We start from the raw sequence: 23,975 nt of genomic DNA, 5'->3' as shown, positions 1-23,975 counted from the left end.
TTTACAAACTATGATAAGCTGGCAAAAACCCCAGAGGTCTATGAGAAGGCAAAAAATAGACTCTGTAAAATTTCCATTATAGAAGTTTTCTTAACTAGAATGTTGGGCAGCTTATGCATTGCAAATGTGTTTAATTCCCAATCTGTTGTAATGTTTTCATACCCATACATTCGGAAAAAAATATTTCTGCACAATAGACTTATTTATAAAAACATAGCTGGCACAAAATATGATGATGATTCATACTATGGATTCTAGTAGTTCTTCATCCACCAAATTATTACTGAGAATGTCTTCTCTTCATCATGAAATATCATCTGAGGCACAAGTTAAGTTACTGCAAATGGGTTGTGCTGTAATATTTAAAATTGTTCATGAGAGAGAAGCTCAAGTCAGAAGGAAATATAGGAATCTTTTAGGTATTACATGAATCTTCTCAGAGTAACCCCCTCCTCACGCATAGTCTAGCTAATCCTTACTGACAACTGTGTTTGTCCCCAGTGAAGAGACATCATTCTGTGCAATACCAGACTCTGTCGAGATTTGTTGTAATAGTCCATCAGAGATGTCTTTTTAGAAAGAGCACTACACAAATAACCTTTATACAAAATACAGAAGATCGTACCAAACATATAGGTCCAGAGCATAGAAGATAATTTGTGAATATGACAGAGATACCTCTGTGACTAACCTGACCACAGAAATCATCATGCTTAATAAAATGGCTACTGAAACTGTTAAAAATAACTTCTAGAGAATTTCTTAAGTAACTCATGCAGAAAATATACAATTCATGGGAGAGTCACAGAAGTATTCCACAACTGACTTGATCAACCTCTCACTGCCAACTAATGATGAATGAGTGCAGTTTAGGAACAAATTAGTACCCAGCTTAATGATCCACATCTCCCAATCTGAATGAATAATGAGATAAGAGGGGCGCATGCCGATTTAAATCTGGCAAACTAGAGAGAGGGTTTCAGGCTGGGCTTACTGTCAAAAGCAAGGCAAAGGTGTGAGCTTTTTAATGCTACTCCTTATTTATTTTTTCATTACTGTGCATGATAGGTACAGGGCTTTAACAATTGTGCTGGACTTTAAATAATAGTTTATATGTGTGTAAGGCCTTTTAAAATTTGTCATGTAGTGTGTTTCCACAGACTGCAAACTCTCTGAAGCCAAGTACAAACTGACAGGTGTCTTCTATTGCAGCAAATATTTTCATGGCAGAATGACAGCTGAGGAAAAAATGTATTGAGAATATATGTGGACTAATTTTATCTGTGATTAAGTCAGATTTTTTTTATCATAAGGAAAAAAAAAAGAAGAGCTACTCTAATGACTGACAGTTCTGCCTGGAAGGATGTTAGTAACAACTACTTTTCAAAAGCCTGTTATCTTCTCCTTGGCTTGTTTTGACTCTCACTATGAAAACTTGTCCTTGTGTCTGTTCAGCCCCACCGCTTTTGTTCAATATGGGGGATTGTGATGTTTTTTTTATTGGGATTTGGGGCAGGTTAATTGGTAGTCACATAATTCACTGAGTTAAGGAGTAGTCTGGGTTAAAAATAATCCAGCAAGAAAAAAGAAAAAAAAAAGATTAATCCAGAGATCAGTTTTCCAATCAACTTTACTGTGTAGCGAGGATTTTCTTTGGCACAGCTGAAGTGAATAATAGTAGTGGGAATGAGTGGCTGAAGGCTGCATATGCCACCACTGCTGCTTGAAATTATACTTGCCAAGCTGTTGTCTTAGAAGGTGGATGGTTGTTGCAATGATCAGTCTACAGTAGAAACCTCTACAGTAGAACCAAGTATAATCTTCTTTTCTGTGTGAGAGATCACACACAATGAGTAGAGGACAAATTTAAATTTACAATTTAGAGGCAGGGGATTCATTAATTGATTATTGTTTAGTCTAACATGCTACACAGCTATTCCGTAATTGTAGCAGTAAACACTAAGAGACTTCATCTCTTTCTGAAGCCTAAGGTATTTCTGTTTTTTTACCACAGGATGCTAACCCTATGTCCCTGCCCTGCTTTTGTTTTATTTGCCCTCCTTTGAATTCTGAGGAAAAAGATTTGTGGTAACTTTTGCATCACAAAAGCTTCTCCCAGAAGCTGCAAAAGTAGTATTTTTGAAGTATTGACTTGAATGCTTGGAGGTCAAACTGACTGTAGAATTTTACCAGACAATCCAAGAGAGAGACAACTCTTGTTACATTGTACCGCTGTTATATAAATAATATACTTAAGTAGTATAAACTGCTGCACTTGATCGGACAAAAACCCTTGTAGCCTGGCATCCTGTCTCCACTAAGGTGCATTGTTTGCTCCTTGCAGAAGAGCACAACAGGACATCCTTCTCCCAGCTCACCCTCACTTTAGTGGTGACTAATGAAAGCAACTCTTGACTGATCTGGAGAACCATCTTACATTGTGGTTTTAATGTACAATGTGTGTTCGTCCATGAGAAATTCAGAAGTTTGAAAGTAATTAACAGGCTGAAAAAGATATGAAAATGGATCTAAAGAATCTCTGCATCAAAGATTTCCAGGTTTCCTCTCTTTTCAGGCAAATGTAATAGAAATGCCTTTTTCTGTCTGCTAAATAACACCTTGCATGATTTCTAATGAACATGTTAAAAAATCTCAGCCCAGGACTTTCATCCTACCTCACCCTCACCCAATTTACAATCTGTCCAATATCTGGGACAACGTGCTTTGATAAACAAGATGTAAGCAAATAAACTATGTTCTATAGTGGTTGCATATCAGTAAATACATGTATAGGGTGAAAGGATTTTGGCCTGAGAAACAGTGTATCTGAAAAACATAAGGGTTCATATGGCTGATAAGCTGAACATGAGAATGCATCATGATGTCAGGTCCAAGAAAGCTAATATGATCTTTGGAAGTATAAACAGAAAACAGAGTGGAGTAGAGTATTTTTTTCCTCTGTTTTTCACACTTGCATAACTAAAAATGGAATATAATGCATCATTTTGATGTCTAAACTTCAGGAAAGCTGCTGAAAAAACTGTTAGAAGGTTCAGGAGAAGAGTCACAAGAATCCTACAAAAGTGCAGGTCATGATTGACTTATATATGTTGGTATAATCTTGTCGCATCCATGGGAGTGGAAATTTGATAACAGGGGAGTCTTAGATCTTACATCTATTTTGCGATTTAAGCTTTCATTGTCTAGAAACTGAAAGACAGCAAATATAAATACCACACATAGATTTTAACTTGCCAGGAAATCAACCACTGACGCAAGTTATCCTGGCTTATAAGAATTGTCTGTATTTGGCCATTTAAAAATAGATATAGGACGTTTTTCTGAAACATATGTCCAGCAACAAAGATTAGACTTCAACCGAGAAGTAGTATGGACTGTGCTAGGCAGGAGGTCAGACTACAGAATCACATTGCTTCCCTCTCTAAATGTATTTAGAAGCTACCCATGTCAAGCAAATTTGTAATCTCAAAAAAAAAAAAAAAGTTAGTTTGACAGCATCTGTTTTCTGTAAGCTGATATTAATATTGTTACCTATTTAACTCCCAGTTTAATCCATTATAAGATTGTTTATTGTTATGTCTGAATCGATTAGATGTGGTCATCATTACTTAGGTCTTTTTCTTTACAACTTTTAAATAGTGCTCATCTGGTCAGTTCCCTAGAATATCCTAGTATTCTTTAGCTAGCCTTTTAAAAATGCTTGCATGCAAGTTGTTTCTGTCTCCTTATCTTTCCTCTTTTCACAGAAGAGTAAATAAGGTACTGGTATATATTGACTTAGGTGTGCCAAGCCAGCAAATTCTAGCAAAAAGAGGGATTGATTCTTTTCACAGAATCACAGAATCGTATAGGTTGGAAAAGACCTTTAAGATCACCAAGTCCAACCGTAAACCTAACACTACCAAGACCACCACTACACCATGTCCCTAAGCACCTCATCCAAACATCTTTTAAATACCTCCAGGGATGGCGACTCAACCACTTCCCTGGGCAGCCTCTTCCAATGCTTGATAACCCTTTCAGTGAAGTAAAATTTCCTAATATCCAGTCTAAACCTCCCCTGATGCAACTTGAGGCCATTTCCTCTTGTCCTATCACTTGTTACCTGGGAGAAGAGACCGACCCCCACCTCTCGACAACCTCCTTTCAGGTAGTTGTAGAGAGCGATAAGGTCTCCCCTCAGCCTCCTTTTCTCCAGGCTAAACAACCCCAGTTCCCTCAGCCGCTCCTCATCAGACTTCTGCTCCAGACCCTTCACCAGCTTCGTTGCCCTTCTCTGGACACGCTCCAGCACCTCAATGTCTCTCTTGTAGTGGGGGGCCCAAAACTGAACACAGTATTCAAGGTGCGGTCTCACCAGTGCTGAGTACAGGGGCACGATCACTTCCCTAGTCCTGCTGGCCACACTATTTTTGATACAAGCCAGGATGCCATTGGCTTTCTTGGCCGCCTGGGCACACTGCTGGCTCATATTCAGCTGGCTGTCAACCAACACCCCCAGCTCTTTTTCTGCCTGGCAGCTTTCCAGCCGCTCTTCCCCAAGCCTGTAGCGTTGCATGGGGTTGCTGTGGCCCAAGTGCAGGACCTTGCACTTGGCCTTGTTAAACCTCATACAATTGACCTCGGCCCATGAATCCAGCCTGTCCAGGTCCCTGTGCAGAGCCTTCCTACCCTCAAGCAGATCAACACTCCCACACAACTTGGTGTCATCTGCAAACTTACTGACGGTGCAATCAATCCCTTCGTCCAGATCATTGATAAAGATGTTAAACAGAACTGGCCCCAACACCGAGCCCTGGGGAACACCACTTGTGACCGGCCGCCAACTGGAGTAAACTCCATTCACCACCACTCTTTGGGCCCAGCCATCCAGCCAGTTCTTTACCCAGCGAAGAGTACACCCGTCCAAGCCATGAGCAGCCAGTTTCTCCAGGAGAATGCTGTGGGAAACCGTGTCAAAGGCTTTACTGAAGTCTAGATAGACAACATCCACAGCCTTTCCCTCATCTACTAGGCGGGTCACCTTGTCGTAGAAGGAGATCAGGTTGGTCAAGCAGGACCTGCCTTTCCTGAACCCATGCTGGCTGGGCTTGATCCCTTGGTTATTCTCTACATGCCGTGTGATAGCACTCAGGATGATCTGCTCCATCAGCTTCCCCGGCACCGAGGTCAGGCTGACAGGCCTGTAGTTCCCCGGGTCCTCCTTCCGGCCCTTCTTGAAGATGGGCATCACATTAGCTAATCTCCAGTCAGCAGGGACCTCCCCAGTTAGCCAGGACTGCTGGTAAATGATGGAAAGGGTCTTGGTGAGCACATCTGCCAGTTCCTTCAGTACTCTCGGGTGGATCTCATCAGGCCCCATAGACTTGTGAGTGTCTAAGTGGTGCAGCAGGTCACTCACCATTTCCCCCTGGATTATGGGGGCTCCATTCTGGTCCCCATCCCTATCTTCCAACTCCAGGGGCTGGGTACCCATAGAACAATGGGCCCTGCTAATAAAGACTGAGGCAAAGAAGGCATTAAATACCTCAGCCTTTTCCTCATCCTTGGTCACTGTGTTCCCTCCCCCGTCTACTAGGGGCTGGAGATTCTCCTTACCTCTCCTTTTGCTGCTAATGTATTTGAAGAAGTGTTTTTTGTTGTCTTTTACAGCAGCAACCAGATTGAGCTCTAGCTCGGCTTTGGCCCTTCTAATTTTCTCCCTGCACAGCCTTGCTACACCTTTGTAGTCCTCCTGAGTTGCCTGCCCCTTCTTCCAGAGGTCGTAGACTCTCCTCTTTTTCCTGAGTTCGAGCCAGAGCTCTCTATTCAGCCAGGCTGGTCTTCTTCCCCGCCGGTTCGTCTTTCGGCACCTGGGGACAGCCTGCTCTTGTGCCTTTAGGACTTCCTCCTTAAAGAATGTCCAGCCTTCCTGGACTCCTTTGCCCATAAGGGCTGCCTCCCAGGGGACTCTCTCGACCAGTCTCCTAAACAGGCCGAAGTCCACCCTCCGGAAGTCTAAGGTGGCAGTTTTGCTGACCCCCCTCGACGCTTCTCCACGTATTAAAAACTCTATCATTTCGTGATCACTCTGCCCAAGACAGCCTCCAACCATCACATGGCTCACAAGTCCTTCTCTGTTGGTGAACAAGAGGTCCAGCGGGGCACCTTCCCTAGTTGGCTCACTCACCAGCTGCGTCAGGAAGTTATCTGCCACACGCTCCAGGAACCTCCTGGACTGTTTCCTCTCTGCTGTATTGTATTTCCAGCAGACATCCGGCAGGTTGAAGTCCCCCACAAGAACAAGGGCTAGCGATCGTGAGGCTTCTCCCAGCTGCTTATAGAATAGTTCATCTGTCTCCTCATCCTGGTTGGGGGGTCTGTAACAGACTCACACCATAATATCTGCCTCGTTGGCCTTCCCCCTGTTTCTCACCCATAGACACTCCACCCTATCATCACCATCATCGAGCTCTAAACTATCCAGACACTCCCTGATGTATAGGGCTACCCCACCACCTCTCCTGCCTCGCCTATCCCTCCTGAAGAGTTTATAGCCATCCATCGCCGCACTCCAGTTGTGCGAGTCATCCCACCACATTTCCGTGATGGCAACCATATCATAGTTTTCCTGATGTACAATGGCTTCCAACTCCTCCTGCTTGTTGCCCATGCTGCATGCATTGGTGTAGAGGCACTTCAGCTGGGCTGTTGTCCGTGTCTCCTTCATAGAAGAACACCCCTTGCGTGCTTTGAGGCGTTTCACTGGCATTTCCCTCTTGGCTCCTATTGCCTCAGTATCCCCTAGCTCAACTCCGTTTGACTTCGGCTGTGCCCCAGCGTACCCCGCACATCTCGGAGACCCAGGCCAAGTGCCCTCGCTGGCACCCGCTCCCTCTAACCGTGGCACGTCGTCCCTCAGCTTCCCTTGGGCAAGCCTGATATTATCCCCCTCCCCCTTCCAGTCTAGTTTAAAGCTCTGTCGATGAGCCCTGCAAGTTCCTGAGCAAAGATTCTCTTTCCCCTTTGAGAAAGATGAATGCCATCAGATGCCAGCAAACCCGGTGCTGTGTAGGCCATCCCGTTGTCAAAAAAACCAAATCCGTGGCAATGACACCAGCCACGGAGCCATAAGCTAATAGATTGGGTGTCTCTGTTCCTTCTTGTGTCGCTGCCCACCACTGGAAGGAGAGAGGAGAAAATAACCTGTGCTCCAGAGTCCTTTACTAGCTGTCCCAAGGCCCTGAAGTCTCTTTTGATCGCCCTAGGACTTCGTGTTGCAGCTTCATCGCCCCCACATGGAAGAGCAGTAGGGGGTAATAGTCCGAGAGCCGTACCAGACTAGGGAGTACCCTCGTGACATCCTTCACCCAGGCCCCAGGGAGGCAGCAGACTTCCCTAAGAGGAGGGTCCCTCCGGCATATCGGACCCTCGGTTCCCTTCAGAAGGGAGTCACCCACAACTATAACCCGTCTTCTCTTCCTTATGGAGGTGGTGTTAATACGAGAGGTACGTTCTTCTGACCTGGGCGACACCTCTGCTGTAGACAGACTGTCGTCCCCATCCTCCATTGACTGGCCTGCCACCTCCAGGGCCTCATACCTGTTGTGCAGAGGCACCTGGGGAGGCGAGGTGGGCAGGGAGGGCCTTCGCCTGCTGCCACAAGCATGGACTCGCCTCCATTCACTCTCCTCCTTTGAGCTGCTGCCTTCAGCTCGGTGGGGGGGATAGAGGATCCCCTTGATCATGGGTTCTTACTGGTGGCTGCTGCTGCTCCTGTTCCTGTCTCGGGGGGGGCAGAGCATGGCACCACCAGTCGATCTCTTTCTCAGCCTCCCTGATGCTCCTTAACCTTTCTACCTCCTCCCGTAGCTCTGCCACCATGCAGAGCAAATCATCCACCTGGTCGCACCTCACACAGCTGTCCGCACGGCTGCCATGCATGAACAGTGAGAGGCCCAGGCACTCCCTGCAGCCCGAGACCTGGGTGGCTACATGTTTTCGTGGGAGCTCCGTCTGGGTAGCCACATCCACTCTGGCGAGCACAGAGGGCATCGCTTTCTGACGAGTGAAGACCATAGCTGAGTTCCTTCTGGAAGGATGGGGACTACCGAATGAACTCACTTCTCACAGTTCCTCTTGAGCCGCCAGGGTGCCTTCGCCTTCCCTACACGCCCTGCCTGCGCCAACTGCCGCGCAAACTGACGCGCCACGCCCTTCCGACGCGCCACGCCCTGTTTGCCCGTCCTGGTCGCCGCGCTCCTGGTCGCTCGCGCTGCCTGGGAGCTGCTCCTGTACGGGAAGGGAAGGAACTGCCGCCGTCACTCTCGTCCCCGCCCACGCTGAGTCAGAGCCGGGCCCTCGTCAGGAGCTCCCGCCTTCCTGCTCAGGGGCCGGGGCATGGCTGCGGTAGCCCTCTCGCTCCGCGCCCCACCTTTTTTTTCCTCCCTTCCCTGCGCGGTTTTGCCGCGGTTTCGCCCATCCAGCAGCGGTCCCCTGACGCGGTCCTCTGTCTCAGAGCTGCTCGCCTCGGAGGCTTCGCTGAAAATTTTCCCACCTACTTAGGAAATGCTTTACCAAAACTTAATATATGTTAAAACCTCCTGTCCTTACAAATAACACAACTATGAGTTAGGGCAGGTAAAACTGTCATTACCAAAACCTCAGTATTGTCAGTGCTTAAAAGCATAAAGTGACAAGCTAGTTCCCAGTCTATGTAAGAGTCTGATATATGAAAGACACAGGCAAAAACCTTTAGAAGGGAAAGCCACAATTTAGAGTTCGAGTAGTATCCTAGTTTCAGCGGGGACAGAGTTAATTTTCTTCCTAGTAGTGATTTTCTGACTTTTTACAGAGTAATTTTCTTCATAGTGCTGTGTTTTGGATTTAGTATGAGAATAATGTTGATAGCACACTGACGTTTTAGTTGTTGCTAAGTAGTGCCTACACTAGTCAAGGACTTTTCAGCTTCCCGTGCTCTGCCAGGCGCACAAGAAGCTGGGAGGGGGCACAGCCAGGAGAGTTGATCCAAACTGGCCAAAGGGCTATTCCATACCATATGGTGTCATGCTTAGTATAGAAACTGGGGGAGTTGGCCGGGGGGCAGCAATTGCTGCTCAGGGACTGGCTGGGTGTCGGTTGGTGGGTGGTGAGCAATTGCATTGTGCATCACTTGCTTTGTACATTCTTTTATCAGTATTATTATTATTATTATTATTATTATTATTATTATTATTATTATTATTATTATTATTTCTCTTCCTCTGCTGTCCTATTAAACTGTTCTTATCTGAACCCACGAGTTTTCTCACTTTTGCTCTTCTGATTCTCTCCCCCATCCCACTGGGGCGGGGGGGCAGGGAGGGTGAGCAAGCGGCTCTGTGGTGCTTAGTTGCTGACTGGGTTTAAATCACGACAGGTAGTCAGAACTGTGCATACTTCCAATAAAAGCTCTGATGAGTTAAAAAACCCCAAATCAATGTGACTGGGGATGTTGCTGACACTGTATGAATACTTTTTGAATAGTATTTTGTTGATTGAATGTTAAAATTCCTGTGCTCTGTAATTGACATTACATTTTATTATGATTCTTTTAATCAAAAAGCCTAAAAGGATGAGAATTTTTATGTCAGGTTTGTTTGAAGTAAATGAGTAGTCTAAGCTCCTGAAGTATTTTAAAATTACTTCATAGTTTTATAAAACTTAGAATGTCAATTTCGTTCCAGATCGGGCAATGGTATGGTGTGCATCTCTACCTCCCCGTTTTAATGTGGTGTTAGGCCAAGTACCCCTACACAGTACCAAGCTGAGTACAACTGCAGCTTTTCCTTATCCCCTTTTTGAGAATGCCATCAAAACGTGAGCACTGATCCATCCAAAATGGCCTCCAGGGCTGCAAGAACATCTCTAGTGATACTCTGAGACATGAAGCTCTATAAGTGTTCAGCAACTGCACCAGACAAAACTAAGACAAGAATGAACTTATTTTCCCATGACCTAATTTTGCTTTGCTGTGTCACAAAACCAAATATCTAAGAATTTACTATTTCCTTAGAAAAGAGAAAAAGGATTCTTAAAATTTCTCTCCTGTCATTTAGCTGCATTTTTACATGGGAAATTAATCAGTATCAATTTTTTTTCCCTTGGCATCTGTACAAATCATTTGTGGATTAATTATAAGATAAATTAATTAATTAAATGTACTTTAGGTCCACAGTATTGTAAATCAGTAGTTTGAGGAGGGGAAATCAGTATTCTGTGCAATTTGCATTTCGTAATTAGGTCCTTTTTCCCAGAGTTATCAAAATTTTGTTCTAAAAACAAATTATCAGAGTACTTATACTGACCTTTCTTAAATTTCTTGAAATATTAATACACTGTTTAATGGTGGTTACATGATTCTTATGGTAGTTCTTTTTGAAGGACATTCATTTGAATAAGACTCATATTGCTGTACAAGAAAAAGTAATAAATTACTTAATATGAAACCAATGTATGGCTTCATTAGACACATTCAAGTAACTAGTTAGGTTACTATGGTATTTTCAGATTTGGTGCACTGACAGTTTACTTTTGTATTAGGATTAAACCACTTTTAATGTAAACGAAAATGCATTATGCAGCACATTGTGATTTATTCTACATTCGATTCAGATTTTTTGTAATGCATTATTTTACAAACTTCTAAATATGAAATGCAATATCTATTTGAGGATCAATCTATATCCAGAAAAGGAAAGGTACTAATTTACTTTTTTAAAAAAGCAGAATAAAGTACCAACTCACCATTAATACACTAGTCCTGATTTTGGCAAATACTTTCTGGGAAGCATGGCTGCATTTGTCTTCATTACACACTGTGTAAATTTACTGTATGTACAATTCTCTTTTAAACTTTAAAACAAAACTTTACAAAATTCCTGCATTAACAACTCTCTTTGTGCTAATGGTTAGTTCCTGCACATTGTTAATCATTATCACTATGCATTCATTACATACACAAAACTGTTAGACTTTAACTGTTAGACCTTTTATCCTAAATTTGCTGTGAGTGTACAATACCACAGAGCTGATGCCATGTAGGTTGCACTGATGCATTGTAGTCACAGAAATTGAGTTGATCAGGCCTGAGAGCACTTTGACGAGAGAAACTGGAACAAAACCAGACTTGTCTTGCTTCCTCTCCATCTTTCCTTTTCTTGTTTGATATTTTTATACTACTTGCCCGTGTCCCAGAAGGGAATATCCTCTGTGCTTCTTACTGCTTCCGTTGATTTTGCTTTTGCCAGCTACCCTTCATGGGTATTCCATACCTGCAAGAGTTTTTGCCCATTTGCAGTCCCTTGTGCTTGTTTTGTGTTGGTTTGTTTTACAAACTTTTGTCACTTGGATGCCTCCTGTATGGAACTACGCACATCTTTGTCCCTTTGGTGGTCACGTTGCTCACATACTTAATGCAAAATGCTTACACATCATGCCCGACTAGGTCTTCACAGTGCTACAATATGCTTTTGAGAAGTAACCATATTTTAAGTATGTGCATATGACATCTGAAAATCTAGGTGTGTACTGAGAGAAGAGTATGACAGTAACATTTTTATATGGTACAGTGCAATTACATTTAATTTTAAATCAATCCTGCTGAATATTTCCTCTATGTGGAATGAAAAATTCTTTAAAGTTTTAAAAGAGTTTCCAAGCTGTTTGGTAAATGTTGTATGGCAGAAGTTCTCAAACTGTGATCCATATTTCAGGCTCTGAGATCCAGAAGGGTATTTCTTGATGATCGAGATAAAATGGTCACAGTGCTCTAGCTCCACTTACTTGTTTTCAACTGCTAAAATATATTGCAATCATAGAATCATAGAATCGTTTAGGTTGGAAAAGACCCTTAAGATCATCGAGTACAACCATTAACTTAACACTGCCACATCCACCACTAAATTACGTCCCTAAGTGCTACATCTACACGTCTTTTAAATACCTCCAGGGATGGTGACTCAACCACTTCCCTGGGCAGCCTGTTCATATCAGTGTATGTTAAATTATCCCTCTTGATTAGTTGCTGTAGCTTCTTGGATTATGCTGTATGAGTATGTTTAGAGGTAAGGGAAGGCATGTCCATGAGACAATGCTTCCCATTAAAAGTTATTAATAATATGGTAATGTTTCTGAAACAATACTCTATTTTTTGATTCACAGCAGAAAAGAGGTTTTCTGGATACAAGTCACATCTCAGCCACAAAAGAGCTATTATACAAGATCAAACCAACTGTCTGTCTAAATCTATTTCTCTTCCTATTTTAAGACTTACCTGTTTTGTACCCAATACTTCAAAAGAAAAAAAACATTCTTATTATATCATGTTATATTTAGAGAAGGAGTATTCCTTTTTGCAAGTAATCACCTCTGTATGATTATCCTTCATTGTCTGCTATCTGGGTAAGTTGACAAGAACAATAATCGCATTCTCTAATCTGACCTTCATTGAAATAGCACTTCCTAAACAGTCTCCAGTGTCAAATCAAGGGTTAACTGGAGAACAGAGGGAGAATTTTCAGCCCACCAATTAACTATAGCTAATTCTGTCAACATTTCTTTTGAAATAGGTAAGCCTAAGAAAAATATTCTGGTTATTTTGCTTCCAGCAGGGTTATGAAAATTTGTCATTACAAAGTCCTTGGAAGTTTGCTCTTATGTATATTGTATCTTCTGTTAGGGTTATTAACCCTTGACAACTCACTCCTGCAATACTTCCAAGTTCTAGATGCAAAAAATTGATATCCCCTCTTCACCTTCCAGCAACAGCAAAAAGTGATTTTATAAGACATTAGCATAATGGAACCTTTTCAATAAAATGATAAATTGAGCCCATTTCAGAAAACAGAACACACACTTGATAATTTATTGCAGTCAGTGCCATGCTGGAGACCTCATTTGTATCATATGCTTTTAACACTGATGAGAATGGTGCCATTTTCCCACACCTTGCATGTCTGTGAAATTCATTTGAGAGGAGAAATGTTCTTTTCTAATAGAGCCAAAAGCACTTCTGGGAATGCTCAGCTTTACATGACATAATTATCTCTCATGAATGTTTCTAATTACTTTATTGTTTTTAAAGGCCCTTTCATGTTACTTGAAGCCGGTAACATTTGCTAACTCCCCTGTGTCAAGGGGTGGGGTGGGAACACTGTTGTGTCCTTGGAATGTATTTTGGTGGTTCATGGGTGACGGCATGGATGGACTTTCTTCTGCAAACCCATCACTGGCATCTTTATGCCACCAGCTGGAGGTGGCATTTGTCGGGGGAAAATGTTCTGTGTTGATTAAACAAAACTATACATGTTATGCTTTCCAAAATAATTGTTGGCATGAATTAATTACTGGTGCCACTGGGAAAAATAGGAAAGTAACACTTAGGAAACATCTCTTATGTGTAAAAACATGACAATAGAGATGTAGGGTGATTCTTTTTTAACAGGAAGAGTCCAATTATGGGGCACAAATAAAAATAATGCTTTGTTTAAAGTTCATTAAAAACTTAAAAATTAAAAAACAGTAGTTGCTGCTACTGTGCAGCTTAGTGCTTGCACTACATGGTCTCTGTTATGAACTCTTACCACTCGAAATGACACGAGAGAGAGTCTTCTCTCAAATTACGTGCTCGAGAATTGTTAATGTAATTGGGAGTTCTGTGCACACAGCAAGAACACTGGGAGAACAGAAATACTAGAAAAGCTTGATCTACAGAAAGTAATTACATGGAACAGATAGTTTAATAAAATCAGTTGATACTAGAAGATAAAAAATAGCCATACAAAACACATACTGCTTTCTCTTTAGAAAGACAAATAGCTTCAATGGGACTAAATTTGAACTTCTGTGAAAGAAAAAGATCATTGCATTTGGCAGGGGAAGACAGATTCTCTGGTGGGTTTTTGTTGAGAAAAGAATGGTTGTGGTAGGAAAATGGACAGTCAATTCAAAAGATCTAATTCATATTCACAGAAAAGCAGAATTCAAGTCAGTGCATCTCTTGCATTGCTGTGCCAAAGTTCTTCAGAATTTTGCCATCACCTTTGTTTCAGTGAGGGTTTCACATTTCCACTGCTACCTGGGTGACTGTTGTTAGAGATGCCAAGGTAGTGGCTTTCATGTCAATTCAGGCTTCTCTTCAGAGACTGCCAACAAGGATTTCAGTTGTTTTATTCATCTTTTGTGCCTCTGTTTTTTTGTCTTTTTGTTTGTTTCTTTCTTTCTTTTAGAGAATATCTAACCATAGGAACTGAGATTCTATGTCAGCTTTATGTGGATTTCCAAAAATCCTTCAGTGTAGGGTTTTTTCCTCCTGCTGTGAGTTACATTGAACCTTTTGCTAAACCTTGCTCATCCTTACACATTCTTCATGAGACAACACTGCCTACATTATGCCCAGCAACTAAGATTTTATCCAGTTGGAACAGAGTCAAGATCCATGCTGTACAACCAACCACTGTCCTTTGTAATTGTTAAATATTTGCTACAAGCTTCTGATATTCTATGGGATCTATCGGCACTGGGCAGAAAGCTGAACTTAGGTAGGATTACAGCATTTGTGATCAAATTGTCAAACTGAAAGGCAAATAAATGAAGAAAATGTCTTCCTTGATTTGCCCTTCACTTTTGAGACAGAATGATATAGTGGCCTGCAAGTGAAACTGTCTGGAATATTTCTGACCTGGATTATATGTGCTGTGGCACCGTTTTTTGTACAACTACTATGTCAGAATCACAGTTTCCTTAGTGAGGTATCCGGGGAAGTCCCTATTTGATGGTTAACCTTAGCATTCAAAACTAGCATTTTGAATGCTAGTTCAAAAAAGCCATGAATCTTTGTATTCACTGATACACCTGAAACTCTGTCTTACAAGCTTCTCTGTACTGTTGGCATCTATGTGGGTATTCAGTCTTAGGTCTTTGACCTTGAGAACATGTCAGATCCTGATTTAGCAGTTATATCTAACTGCTGCTATAACTGATATTTGCAGATGAATGCTTCCGATTTAGTTTTAACAGTCTATCTACCTGCACTTATTTCAGCATTTCTGGAGTAGAAGATCTGTAACTAAATTTTCACTTAAAATGCAAGCCCATCTGGTGTGTATATATGTATATATATATTTATATTTTTATATATATATACGTTCATATATTTTAACTACTCTCCCACTCAGCAAAACAAAGATTGAAAAATCAAAGGTAACAGTTGCATCCTGGAGCAAAGTGTCCTAGGGAACCCTGAAACCCAATGCGTTTGCTGAGCACCAGCACTCTCTTTCCAAGCTTCCATGATGCCCTACTGGTGCAATAGTCAGTTCTGTGGGTATTGACATTTACCTGTCAAAAGACAGGGATAGAGGAAAAAAAAGAAACATATGGATATGGGGATGGGGACTTGAGGTGCAGGGGAGGGGGAACAGCAGGATATCATGCTCCAGGTTGAGCCTGTTCGCCATGTACTGTACTCCTTGTTGTTCAGCTTCATGCCATACTGCACAACTAGTCAAGGATTTGATGATAAACCATGGTATCCTGGTTTCCAGTGCTGGCTGGCATTATTTTATCGCATATTCACTGTGAAGATGATTTAACCAAAGTTGTAACAAAGATCAAAAGTTCACTTGAGCAACAAGTACCTGGAGCCCCAATCCCTCCTTTTGTTCACCACAATTTTCTCCTTAGCTTTGTCACACAAATTTATACTCAGTATAAATTATATATATATATATAAAAATATATATATATTTAAAAGTTTATATATTTGTTATATATATTTATATATAAAAAAACTCTAGCTGGCAACAATTGGTTGGTTTCTGGTTTAAAGCTATACCACTTGGCACTTTTTAGCTACTGCAACTCTTCTCAGCCTCCACAAATTATTTTTGAAGTAGTTGAATCAGACATCAATAGTATTTTAAATAAAGATATGGCCAGATGAAGACCCTGATTAACATTATCTGGGACTTTCCCCAAGCATATTTTAGTTGCCTTGAAAAGAATGTTGTGCTTATGCAAATAATAATGAAATAAATAGCAAAATCTCCACTGTCTTCAGCTGTGGAAGGTCAAGATCTAAAGTCAAGATTTGATGCAGATTAATGATTATGGATATTGTACTTTTATACCTCTTGTTACCTAATCTGTGGTGAATAACTATAGATCTTCTTATCCTGGTTTCTAAACCCCATAACATTGTCCACAGTGATTTTTAATGTGTCAGGAACATAACAATGGCCATAGCTGAGCTAATAGTTGACTCATCTTGATTGATATCTTCTTTATAACTTTAACCGTTGTGAAATATTTAGGATGGAGATGCAAAAAGTTCTGTTTCAAACAGAAGTGTTACCTGTCCTCCACGTCTCCTAATCTGTAATAGAGATTTTTCAGGTACACTAAATCTAGCAGTGTAGATGTGAACAAATACATTTTATTTCTGCCATCCATGCACAAAGATCTGTGTTTGACCAGCAATACTTAGATAAATAAAACATCTTAATTAAATATTTCCATCTGTAACAATAGCTTTAATTCTGCTATTTCTCCTTGATCTCTTCCATATTTCATTTTACTACCCTTATTCTCCTGTAGTCTCCCACAGTCCAGGTACTGAAATCTCTTTCTCTGGCTGAATGGCTTAGAAATATACTATAAGCATGGCAGAACTACAGGGTTTATTACCTCCTGCAAAGATATGTAGTAGATCAGGAATCTGAGTTAAGTACTGGGGATGTAGATATAACTTCTTGCTTGTTTCCTAGAATATTGTGATCCTTCATTGAATAACACATGAGAATCAGCTAGAAATCAAATGGTTACTGATGAAGGAAGTGGGAAGCCACCTAGATGAAATCTTGCCTCTTGAGAGGCTGCAGGAGTGTCTTCTAACTTATAGTATGACTTGGGAATTCAACACTAGAAAGGAGACCCCCAGCACATACATTTGTGAAACTGTCAAAAGGATTGTATGGAAGGGAAAAAAAAAATGCTTTCTTAAATTCATGTGAGATGGGAGAAAGGGAACAAGCTTTTGTAGAGATTAAGAGCTATGAAGTACATCTCAAGTTGAATGTACAAAATAGTCTTTAAGCATTTCTGTTTAACTTCAACAAAACCATTCTCCAAAATCAATTGGCTTAATTGATTCGTGTGGCACTACAGGACCAACTGAGTTAAGCTGGCAGCCGCTGGTTCAGTGTCACACTAATCAGGAGTAAGATAACAACCACTTGCTAAAGCTCTGTTCTGTGGCGAGGAGTGGAGTCTCAACAGTTCATGCAGTAGGAATGCTAACGTGGGGCAGAGGATGGTTTCCTAACCTGACAGGTTGAAGAATGATAGTAGGACTTGGTTTAAATTAATCTTCTTGAGGAGAGAATTGCTATGCACTTTAGTCTCTAAAATGCAATGAACACTTAATACTAGTATCACATTTAAAGATACTGTACATATAGTATCAAAAATATCTAATAACTGATGAATCAGAGAACATATTGATATATGAACTATATGGTATATCGATAATATCTCTTACTGAGAAGTCCCACAGGGCCTACATATTACTGCATTCTCACTTGATCATAGGTTTGCATTAAGCGAAAAAGGTGTAATCAAGGAGTTATAGTGACAGATATCTAGTTATAGTCTTAGAAACTTCATCTTTGAGTCTCCCCAAAGTGCAGTGTGGAATGGTTATGAGCTGAAGCTCAAAGCTCTCATAGGTAGAATCACGTATCTTGGCAAAGCAAGGGAGATCACTAGATGGTAGGTACCATCACCTCACTGCGGGAAATTTTCAGATGTGTTGAGGTAACTGTAAGAGTTGCAAGGGTAGGACTAGTCTGTATCACTGTTTCAAAAACTGAGAATATTATTTCCATGCTTCTTATCAAATAACAGACATAGATGCTCAGCAGGCTGTACATGTAAACAAGGCAGCGAGGATTACTATGATTCCATTTTATGTGCCTTTAACTTTAATGCAATGAATCTTGCTCCTCTCTGCTAACCTGTGGACGAGGAATTCTGTTAGTTAATGCAGGGCTAGAGGAGCTTTGAGGTTCAAGGTCCTAGGGCTCAAGTACAAGTTCTCTCTCTCTCTCTTTATCTGTCTGTCTTTCCTTCTTTTCCTGAAATACTTTGTTTTCCTTCCTCCACAGGAGGAAGTTAGCTCTTTGCATGTGGAAAAATGGAACACTCTAATACATGTTACTTTAAATAGCTGCTGTTTACTGCCCATTGCTTAAATATCTAGGGCTAGTTTTAATAGCCTGGAAGACCTGTATCCCTTCTTCCCAAACCCTTTCGCTGAATGGTTTAAAGAGATAAAGAAACCTCTTGGCTTAGGTTTATATTTTCAAAACTGTCTTCTAAAAGCCAAAGGGTGTTGCCGCATATCCAGCATTTCAGTTTAGAGCATATATGAACACAGTATGTGAAATTCTAAGTTGACTTTTTTCTTAAAACCCATTCCTACTCTTCACAACATTGTCCTGGTATTGCATTATATGAAAGGGATGCAATGACCATACCATTATGTTGTGGTAACACAGCATGGTAAAGTGCCATTTTTACACAATGATTTCCATTTTTCTGGACCAGTCTTTAAGAGCGAGATTGTCAACCAATATAAATCTTGTCAATTCTTTAGAAGCAGCTAAGGATCTTCCTCAAAATACTACTTTTAACGAAATAATAAGTTACCCATGTCATTAAATAGTGAGTTTATGAAACTAAATAGTTCAGTTTGGAAGTATTTGCACTGGTATTTTCTCTCTGTAGTGAAAAATGTTGTATCAACTGGGTTAGAGATACATCTTTCCCAAGCCATTTTCCTGCTGCCTATTATTTCTAAGAGAAGTAAATAATCTTTAAAATTCTAGTTCTGTGGGAGCTTCAGAGTGAAGAGCCTGACATGCAGGGCATTGAGAATGAAAAGGAATACCACAGATCAATCGAAAAGGCAGCTTCTGTGGTACACTGTTATTGTGCAACATTTTGTAACATGCCGAAATATTTGTTAGAATAAAAGCACTGGCAAGTTGTTTAGTACATTAATGGACAGTCCTGTTTTCACTAGTCATTTATTTTTCTGCTAGAATAATGATGTAGTGCTTGTTAAGGAAAAGGAAGGAATGTGCAGGATTAGCTGTAGTCGTGAGTCAGATAAGCAGTTACTTGGCATATTTTTCTTTATTTAAATACACAACGGTTATATACAGTATAGCTAAAAAGAATAGCTTTGATTGGGAGAGCTCTCTTGCCTTAAGTAGAGCACCAGTTACAAACAGAAATATTATTATAACATTTTGGTAGTGTTGATTTGTCATTTATCTCCAGAACTTCTGAAGATGGTTGGTGTTGTGTGCACAGGCTTAAAATACCATCTATATAACCCATAATGTCATTTCTGTGTATGTCCCTGTATCACTGGTGGAGATCCTGGAAACCAGTACCTGAAACCATACTGAACCTGCAGCACATACACTGAAGCTGGAAGGTTGCAGAGAGGATTAGTGTGGCTTCCAAACAAGGATGATATGCAAAGAAGAGACAAGTTTTGATAAACTCTCTCACTTTCTTTTAGTTTATAAAGAAAAAATGCTGTTTCTTGTATATTCAGTCATTCAGGCTAGGGACTCTCTTTTGATCAACAAAACATGAAAGCCTTGACAAACCTTGACAAGTTATTCAGTTTGCCCCTCAATATTAGGACTGAAAAAAATTAATATTGTGGTAGGGGAATGGATTAGCTGTTTGGTTATGAGCTCAATTCCTGCTGGACTTTGTCCCCAAATTTTAGAGTAGACATCCATCTTGCAATCCCATTCATAGCTTCTAGACTGTTACTTTGGATCGTACATCTCATACAAAGCTGTATCTGTCATCATCTCATAACATCTTCGGATGTTACATCTCATACAAAGCTGTATCTGTCATTAATATTTACACAAGGCATACATCAAATACTTTTCCAAAGATATTTGTGCCCTTTTTTTTGGTCAGCAGTTAACTGACTAGTTTATACAACTGACTAGTTTATACTATCAGTCACATTTTATTAAAAACTTATAGCACCTTCCATAATGTGGTTTCCAAATATTTGTCATTCTTCTCTCCTGGATTGTCACCTGTCAGTAACTATGGGTTTCTTTTACTAAATGCTGATTAGAGTATTTTCTGAGTTCTGTATTAGGTTCTGCAGCCCTACATTATGATATTTTTACTAATTTATAAATATATTATATATTATAGGATCATTTTTTAAAATGAAAATTTCTGAAAATCTGCAGAGTATTTGAAGCTGAAGCTCTTTTAAAAGCATATATGTATGTGAAAGTAACTGTAAGACAATTTTAAGGAATAGATACAATGTTGGTGGAACTCATTTTTTTTTAATTCAAGTTGCATTCCAATTCCTTTTTATAGCTTTGTTTTTAAGTTTTGAATAATGGGATTTATAATGTATAATTTATACAGGGATTTTCCTTTTCCAGTAGTTGATAAATGTCACTTGATATATGTTTACTTAATATTTCAAAAAGCTTTGTGTTAAATTTTAAACACTTAAGTTTATATGAGTGTAAATGCGGGTACATGTCTGTGTGTAAGCACGGTATCTTTAATCTGCTAATCAATTGTACATACATCTGTTGTCCCCTTTTTCTGATGGCTGTCATGCAGTCTCTGATGCAAGAGGTTGGTGCAGAGGGAAAACAGAAGTTCATCGAAATTCTAGCTTGTTATATAACCTTGAAACATAAGTTTCACTTATTTCCATTTACAGAAATGTCCATTTGATCTGTTTTATAAGACATTATCACTCTCTAAATACAACCAAGAAATTTGGCTTGCAATTATGACTGTGCAAGTCTTTGCATTCATGAATTCCACATATACATCATATACTTTTTTTATCCATGAAAAACATCTGTTCTTTACAAATAACATGGTTTGGCAAATTCAGATTCTTGCTAAATGTAGAGGTTGGGAGTTTGGATTGAGAGTTTCAAATCTCAGAGATCTTTCTAGTCTCTGTCACTACCAGTGTTTACAGGAAGCAAAAGTGCTTTACAGATGCTAATTTTTTAAAGCGGAAGGGTGTTGGTGAGAAGTAACTTGGGTTGAAGTTACTTTCCATTATCTTTATTATAATATTTCTTTTGAAGTATCTTATTGCTAACATGAACTTTCAGTAGGACCACTCCCAAATAAAGTTCTTTAATTATGCTGAAATGTTCTATGGCTTGGTGCTATGCATAAGCTCACTTTACCTTATTTCCCTTGTGGTAAAAATTTGATTTCTATTTTGTGAAAGTGAGATGATTCCATTGGAACTTAGAGCTTGTCAATGTAGCTATCCATATAGTCCCTATATAGCAACATACTTCTTAGCTTTTCATCATTTTCCTGCGAATAAGGTGTACCATCATTCCTACTAAATATGTATACACTTATGAATGAGATGGATGATTAAGATGAAAGCATTTCTTGCTCAAAGAGCTCAAGCTCTTTGATTTAATTTTTAGCTCATCAAAGGCAGGTAAATTTGTAACATTATTTATCATGATCGCTCTGGTCAAACCCTCACACTACTGTCATCTAGTATACAACAGCCCTTATGAAATGACAAACAATTTCTTACACTTTTCAATCAATATGTTGTGTCATCCTATTTGAAAATTGCCAGTACTTCTGTCTGTTCTCTGTTCTACATTCTTCTGGTCCAGCCCTTATCCTTTCGTAGCTCATTTCTGATATAATACAGCAGTTTAGCTTTATATATCGTGTCAGGGAGAATATTGCTTTCCCTCATCATTCTTCCTTTATTGTGTGCCTTTTTTCAGAGTTAAAACGTAAGTGATTTCTTCATTGTTAATTTCCTTTACTATTTTTATACCTCTTTGATCGAGTCTCTGGCTCTCATCTCTAACAATCAGCTTCTCTGCTTATGCAAAATATCTCTTTGATAGTATACCTGTGTGATAGTATGCCATGTTGTTCAAAATCAGCAAATCACAGCGCTGCTGTCTGATTCTTTTTCTGTGTTACAAAGCAGCTGGTTTGACTAGCAACTTCCTATGTTTATTGTACACCTGCTACTGCTACTAGATATGGATCTAGGAAACATCCCAAAATGTTTCCTAGATCCATATCCGTCTATGACATTTTCTGCCCTCTGTTTTTCCTGGCAGTATCTCTTCACATGTGTGACTTCAGTCTTTTAATTTTGTTTAGTTAATATAATTTTTTAAAAAGCTTTTCATTGCCATTTTTTACCTATGCAATGTTGTTTCCCCACTAAAGTTCAGTTCTGTGTCTTCCTTTTCCCTTTCTCCTGCTGCTCCCATTTCCTTACTGTCATTGTTTTCATTAAAAAAAAATGCAGAAAATGAGTCAAAACTGAATGTTCAGTTGCAAATCTGAAAAGGAATCTACAGCAACGAAAAATTTAGTATAGCTAGTGAATATTGGTGTTTAACTGTCATGGACCTGATCTGCCAACAATCTGTACAAGCTGGCTCCTAGGTAGAACACCATTAACGTTTTCCTGTGTGGGGTCTATTGTGCAACTGTGGATGAGACAGGGATTTCTCAAGTCTTCCCAGAGATAGCAGCTCTTCCAAAGTTTTTCTCATTTCTGCTGAGAATAGACATAGGGCAGTGAAATCATCAATTCAGATAAATGTATGAAACTTAAACAAAGTGTTAATTCCCATCTTTTCTAACTATTGCTGAAGCATATAACATTTTTCAGTAATGCTTTCAAACCTGAGAAGGTGTGTGTGTAATACTAAGCTGTTGCAAAATTACTGATGTTCTGTATGCTCAACCATCAAAACTGGCCATTACTACCAGGTTATTTGATATATGTTCCTTTATATTAGGTGGAATATCTTTGAAAATGTCTGTGAATATCAAAAAAGTATTTAAAATAATAATATTTCTTTATAAAAGTAACCTTTAGAAAAGTAAAACAAATAATTAAAAATAGCTGGAAAGATCTTACTCTTGACTGTGCAAGGGATCAGAACTAAGAAGACGACTGAAAGCATTAGCAAAAGCACAGAAAATGAAGAGCACTTTTTAAACAACATGGCAAGTTATGATCATTTTGTAATCAACATGAAGACACTTCATACTTTAAAGAATATTACTGTGGGAGAAAGGTTCTTCAGAAAATTAAGGTGCAGTGCAGAACACAATTAGTTTTTAAAGCTTAAGATGACAGCTTGAAATTCAAAAACAGGCAAGGAAGTTCAAAAAAATACATAAAGATTTATAATCTAGTAGTTTAAACTCATAAGACTTGTACAAAGACCTGTTGTCATTTAATCGCTAAAGTATCTTCTACAACAGAGCTAAATATTTTCAGTATTTGTGGGTTCTTGTGGATAAAACCAAGAGCATAAATATCTGTACTTTAAAAAAATATTTGAAAGTCATTTGGTAAAGACTCATGGGTTAGAATTTTTTCATGGGCAGGAACACAGAATGCCTCCATCAGAGGGAATGGTCTGGTTTGCACAAAAGCAGGACTGTCCTGTGTCTTTCCCATTGCAGCCTGGAAGTCAAAAGAGGTTGGACCACTGGATCTGTAACTACAGATCCAAGCTACAGTCTTTCTGAAGCAACGCAGCAGCACAGTGAAATGGAGTAGCAGCTTAATTCCATCTCTTTCTCACATGAAATATGACAGTGGCTACACCAGCTCGGACCAAAGATTCATTTAGCATAGTACCCTATTGGCAGTCCATAGCTTCTGCCAGTAGCTTGTATAAATCAGTCTGGTAATGATATTTTCCAGGATGCTGTCCTACTCTTGGTCACTTTCTCTATGCCTCTTATGATTTTGTAGACCTCTATGATATTCCCATTTAACTGTCAATTTTTTTTGGCAAAAAAATCATTGTCTATTTAAGTGATTATGG

General features: G+C 39.8%; 1 protein-coding gene across 2 annotated transcripts in view; it reads left to right on the top strand.

Annotated features, from left to right (window-relative positions):
- The window catches only part of PRKN (parkin RBR E3 ubiquitin protein ligase), an 802,017-nt gene that overhangs the window by 278,425 nt on the left and 499,617 nt on the right, over positions 1–23,975 (top strand). The window lies entirely within an intron of this gene.

The sequence above is a fragment of the Mycteria americana genome, chromosome 3 (genome assembly GCF_035582795.1).
Source record: "Mycteria americana isolate JAX WOST 10 ecotype Jacksonville Zoo and Gardens chromosome 3, USCA_MyAme_1.0, whole genome shotgun sequence".
Classification (NCBI taxonomy): domain Eukaryota; kingdom Metazoa; phylum Chordata; class Aves; order Ciconiiformes; family Ciconiidae; genus Mycteria; species Mycteria americana.
The sequence above is the reverse complement of the archived record's forward strand: the minus strand, read 5'-3'. Positions and strand labels throughout refer to the sequence as shown.